Below are 6000 nucleotides of genomic sequence, written 5' to 3'. Positions count from 1 at the left end.
AACTACAGGAAGTGTTTGACCTCTGTAATTGCAAACAAAGGCTACCCTACTAAATATTAACATTTATTTTCTCAGGTGTTTAAAATGAATGAATGAATGAATGAATGAATGAATGAATGAATGAATGAATGAATGAATGAATGAATGAATGAATGAATGAATGAAAAGGAATTTATTTTAGACAATTTTGACAAACAATAAATTAATCAACCAAATAGACACAAAAGAACCTCGTTAACTTCAAACCAAACACCAATTTCCAAACTAACTAAATTCACCTGAACATAGATAGAAACAAAAACCTTCAAATGTGTTCAAATACTTATTTGCACCTTTCTCCATAATGGACCTTCCTTTATTTCTGACTTTTGGTCAGAAATAAAAAAGGTTCTCAAGAGGTTGACAGCTACTCTGAAAGACCTGCAGAAGTTTCCAACAAGATCAGGTTGCTTCTACGCATTGCAGTAATCATCTGTTTCTCTGAATATGAGGATAAAGTAGCAAAGCTGTAAAGCTGAAGCTTTCTGTCACAAAGCAAAAACTTCCGACAAAATCTGTTAAAGGCGTCTGATAAAATCCGACTTAAATTATAAATAAATAAATAAATACATAAGACTAACATAGCCAAAGTGAAACATGGTGATGACGACATTAGATTTTGGGGTTTCTTTCCTTCTGATACCTGACAGAAGACGAGATGAAGTGAAATTGTATTTTTATTTTTTCTGTTTTACAGGGACGTCAAGCATACATCCAAAAAATAATCAAAAAAGACAAAAAAAAGAAGAAAATAAAAGATTTGGAATAACCAAACAGTCTGCTTATTAATTGGACAGTACATCTGTGAGGCTAACTGATGAGGAATACTGACTACAGCTGTACTAGCAAACCACTGAATTTGGACAACTTTAGCCAGATAGAGTGAGGTAAATTTGTCATGACAAGATATGGGTTGCTGATGGGGTTGTTGAAATTACATCAAAGGGTGGTGTCACAGTGTTTTAGTTAAGGGTGTGTGCATTTAAAGTGTACAAACATTTCTACAGAGAAATGGTTATATACCAGTTTTCTGTAGAAATCTTTGCTTTTTAAGGCGCCCCTGTAGTATGTGCAGTCCTTACTGTAAAGTGCCTTTTACTTGGAAATGCCTCATTATTTGTTGAAAAAATTATGCTGGTAGCCATCTGAGAGTGCAGTCTACTATGATTCCTTCTCAATGAGGTAGGACCTTTTTGACAAGCCGAATGTCACATTGATTTGTTCTCTCTGATCACTCATTTATCTCAATAAATCTGCTTAATCTACACATCAGGTGTTAAACAGGTGTCAATACGCTGACAAAAGCCAGGTTGTTAGGCCAGAAGATGACAGTATCAAAAGCACAGCTGAAGCATGACCTCATAGTCATGAGTCAACATTTGGACCAGATTTTTATTCAGAGGTTTTAGAAGGTAAACTATGAGCAAGTTATGATTCAGTCTATGTGAACTGAACCTGGAACTAGTTCTTGTTTTGAAAGGAATGTACCCCACAACTTCCCTTAGAAATGGAAATTATTGGGTTTGTTGAATAAACAAAAAACAACCCATTAGATATTTGACATGTTCACTAGAATAATCAAATAATGTACAAGTAAAGACACAGTGTTGTGATGAATGAGCTTCTTGATTTGTGATCATTACTTAAAGTCCAGCTTCTCAAGGAAAACAACTCTACAGCTGACTGTTTAACAGCCCCCCCTAGTGGTGTCTTTTTGCAAACATGAGGCGGAAAGCTGAGAGGAAGAACAGTGTGTGCCCTATAGGTTTTATTTGTTTTTATTTCTTTCATGTTTTCTGGAGCTCCACATTCTTTCATAAGCTTACCAGGAAACAGCTGCATACACTAAAAGCAAAGCAAAGGATTAATATTACAAGTTTGTGCAATTTTATTTTTGCATGCCGACTAAACTAGATATGTCTCTGGTGTGTAGTACAGTGAAGATTTCTTTAGTAAAGTGGAATCAAATTTTCTGTGTTTAAATGGAAGCCAAGAGGGACACAGCAGCCTGATGTTTCAGCACACAACCACCTACCTGGGAGGGATGGAAGAAGATCCAATTTCACTGTGGCTGGAGAAAAAAAGAGGCCACCGTCTCTGCATTGGGACTCTCACTTACTCCTCAGGCGTACTGTTCTTGCATTTGTGCATCTTTGCTTTTTAATGCTTCATTGCAGTGTGTGAGGTCCTTGCTGTGAAGTGTTTAATACTTTATAAGAGCCTTGTTTACTTGGCAGGGCTCCTGCCTACACAGCAGTTACTGCTCAAATGCTGGGAGATACAAGTTAGAAATAACAGGAAATAGATTGAGAAAATAGTTATACCACTATCGACACAAAGGCCAACATAAGTTTGGGACAAATCTGTAAACACTCCTGTTGTATCCAGAACTAAGATACAAGTATTTATGTGAATTGCTTACAAAGCATGACTTTGAAAGTCATAGTTAATTACATTTGTTGAAAATAAAATAACATTATGTTATTTGTTAACTTTGCTTACAACAGTTAAAAGTGAAAAAATAAAGATACACAGTCCCATGTGTTCTCTGTCTTAAAGGAACTCGGTCAAATATTTCCTGTTTCAGTGCATTAGAATTATTCATAATGCCAAATTCCAAAAAAAGATAATTAAGATTAAGATAATGTTTTTAGAGAAATACTCTTACCTTCATTAAGCTACTTTTTAAAGTTATTTAGTGATGAGTTTATGATTGTGGAGCATTTGTGAAACCTGTTTCTGTTCAATCTTTCATTTTCCAGTTTATGTTTTCGAGATACTTAAATGTCTTTTTATCTCAAAACCATTCATTTTGTAAAGATCATTTATGCTTTCTGCAGCAAAACCTCCCCACAGCATTATGCTCCCTCCTTTGTGCTTAAAAGCTAAGATGGTTCTCTCAGGCTTGCAATTTTTTTGCAAGGCTGAAAAAAGAACTTAACACTTAAAATAACTTAGTTTATGCACATAATATTTCTCCAAATGTATAGATCTATGGGTGTTCATGAAGAGATTGTTAAACTGAACTGTGACCTATAGCTTTATGTTAATGGTCTAGAGCAGGGGTGTCAAACTGGTTCCAGAAAGGGCCGTGTGGCTGCAGGTCTTCTTTCAAACTAGACAATAGCACACCAGACTCCAGTCATCTAATCTAGCGAGTCCAATCTGAACATGATGACTTGATGATATGAATGGAGTTTGGTGTGCTTTTGTTTGGTTGGAAAGAAAATCTGTAGCCATATGGCCCTTTCTGGAACCAGTTTGATTTGCTTTTTCCTTTCCTGGTCACAATTCAGCCTCAAAGCATTATCAACCACGGATATTGACAGTATCTCTCCACCTTTGGCCAGCATCCTCTTAAGGTGTTTTGCTTGTGTTCTCTGAAGTTGATACACATATTGTGCTCCAGGAGTTTTTTCCCACATCTTTAGGTCATAGAACCCACACCCACTCCGAATAGTATCATTTGGACCTTCCTGCTGTTTACATATTCAAATCTTAACAGATGCATGTGGCCCTTCAGGGTTTTTTGGAATTGTACAAAGGAGTGAACAAAACAGCTGGATGTCTAAAGCTGACCTTCTTGTAACTTTTTTAACTGTTAAGTTGGATTGAAAGTTGCTATTTGATCAGCTTTATCTTCATTCAATAGTCCTCACAGCCAGCTTCCCTTATTTCATTCTGCAAGAGATTCTCCTCTTTTCCTGTGATTCACAAACTCTTCTTGTGCCAAGAGAGTTTTATGTTTTTCTTCCTATTGAAGTTTTTTTGCTAGGATATCTGCAACTGGGTCCAATACAAATATGACAAAAATAATCTCTTGCTCATTTAGAAAAAAATAACAAACATATCAATCCTAACTGATCTAAATCAGGACCTATTCTGATTTAATGTAAGATAAACAGAGAAAATAATCTTTTTCTTTTAGACAGACTGTATATTATTTGGAAATGTCTAGTATCAGCTGTTCAAACTCAATGGAGGAGGAGTCTACTTAAACTGAATTCTTTATGATCTCATTCAAAATTCTCTCTAAGGAATGGGACGTTGTAATGCCTGCTAAGCTGCTAAAGTTTACTGGTGTGGACATGTACTGTAAGGGTGAGGTGAGAGGCATGGCCTTTCTTTACTCTCTCTGGATCAATGTTTGCCTATGTTCTCCGTGGTGATGGATAATACATTAACGTCTGCTGCAAAATTCAAAGGTGTTGATCTAACGAAGAGGAAGCAATCACCTGTTTGACAGGTGAGTTTGATCACCTGAGGAAAATGAAAAAGAAGACATTAACTATAAAAAAAGTTTAAACATACTGTTTGACGAACAACAGACATGCATCGTAAAAAGCATAATAAATAAGCTGTGAATTATTTACATCATATGCACAAATCACTAAGATTATATCTGCATAAACTTAGCAGCCATGTAGAGCCATGGCTTTAAAGCTTTCAACCAAGTGACAGCTGATGAAGCCTTCTAGCTGCTATTTCTGGCATGGCTGTTCACTTTGCAGCTTGAAGGGCTCTTTCTGTTTACGATATGTTTTAAAAGTTCAGTTTGGAGGAAAAACCTCTTAAGTTGTGATGTGGATTTCCACAATACTTTGAAGAGGTTGATGGCTCAGGCAACATCAGTTACAATAAACTGAACAAAAATTACTAACTTTTCCATTTTATCAAATAATTATCAACTTTGTTGCTAAGTATGTTAATTAATAAACAAATGTAATAATGTAGCAATAAAGTAAAAAGCTGAGAGCCTATTTACTCAATTTTCCACATGAAAACAACATCAGACAATTAAACAATAGGGTGAAAGCAAAAAAAAAGTAGGACGACACGTAGCAATGTTTCAAATAGCTTAGAACCCAGAATTTTAGGTTCTCACCGGTTTTGCATATTAAAAACTGGATTTGAAATAAATAACAGTGAGTGCTAAATAATTCAGTTAAAGCAAATCCACAAACTTTGGTGTTTATGCTGGTTTAATCCTAAACTGCTCCAGAGGCTTAAACAGCATGTTAAATGTACCTTTTTAAATTTTACAAAAAACAAACAAACAAACAAAAAAAAAAAATGTGCAACTGTGTCTTAAATGTTTCTCCTCTGTGCAGAATAATACCCAGTTCAGGTTTGATCAGTTTATGTAGATTTTAAGATTTTAATGGTGTTTAACATTCTATAAAGTTATCATATCGCCTAAAAGAAGTACTGTATATAGCTAGTCAGTTGATCCATTAAAGGATTAACCGTTTTACATAAAATACTGCCAGATGAATTAATATTTATAATGGCACTGGTAGCTTTTATTAATCTGTGGCTGGTCAGGAAGACGAGCAAAGAGATAGAGCAAAGAACAAAAGGTACTAAATGGTTTGGAGTCAGGAATTAAATCAGGGACACCTACACTAAAGACAGTAGCCTCCACATATGGTGCAGACACTCTTTAGAACTTTGGAGACTGGATGTTAATAGCTGACCTGGTGAGAGATGGTTCTTATTGTTGAGACACAATGGTAACTACAGTATCAACTATTTCTGTCCATGTTTAAAATATATGTAAATACAGCAGGGCTAAGGCTTAGATAAAACACATTAATTTAAGCAATAAAAATAATAATTTACAAAAACATTATGAGAGGAAACTGAAAAATTATTAGACAAACTTCACTTTGCAATTTTTAGTTTTCTTTCAGTCACTGATCTATACAGCAAATGGCTGTAAATTAATAATTTCAATAAGTAAAAGTACTGAACTCTTATAGAGCTTTTCTAGTCCTACAGACGACACAAAGGGATACATAGAGTCACTCTCAAAAACGCACACACATTTATATCCCACAAAGACTATGTAATACAATGGGACTCTTGGATTTGGACAGGCAGGAAGAAGCAGAATGGTGAGTACATAATTCTTGATTATTTAAAATAAAAAAGCATGATGAGGCATGGCAAACATTCACG

This window comes from Cyprinodon tularosa, unplaced genomic scaffold (assembly GCF_016077235.1).
Source record: "Cyprinodon tularosa strain WSP-4 unplaced genomic scaffold, ASM1607723v1 ctg26, whole genome shotgun sequence".
Lineage (NCBI taxonomy): Eukaryota > Metazoa > Chordata > Actinopteri > Cyprinodontiformes > Cyprinodontidae > Cyprinodon > Cyprinodon tularosa.
The sequence above is the reverse complement of the archived record's forward strand: the minus strand, read 5'-3'. Positions refer to the sequence as shown.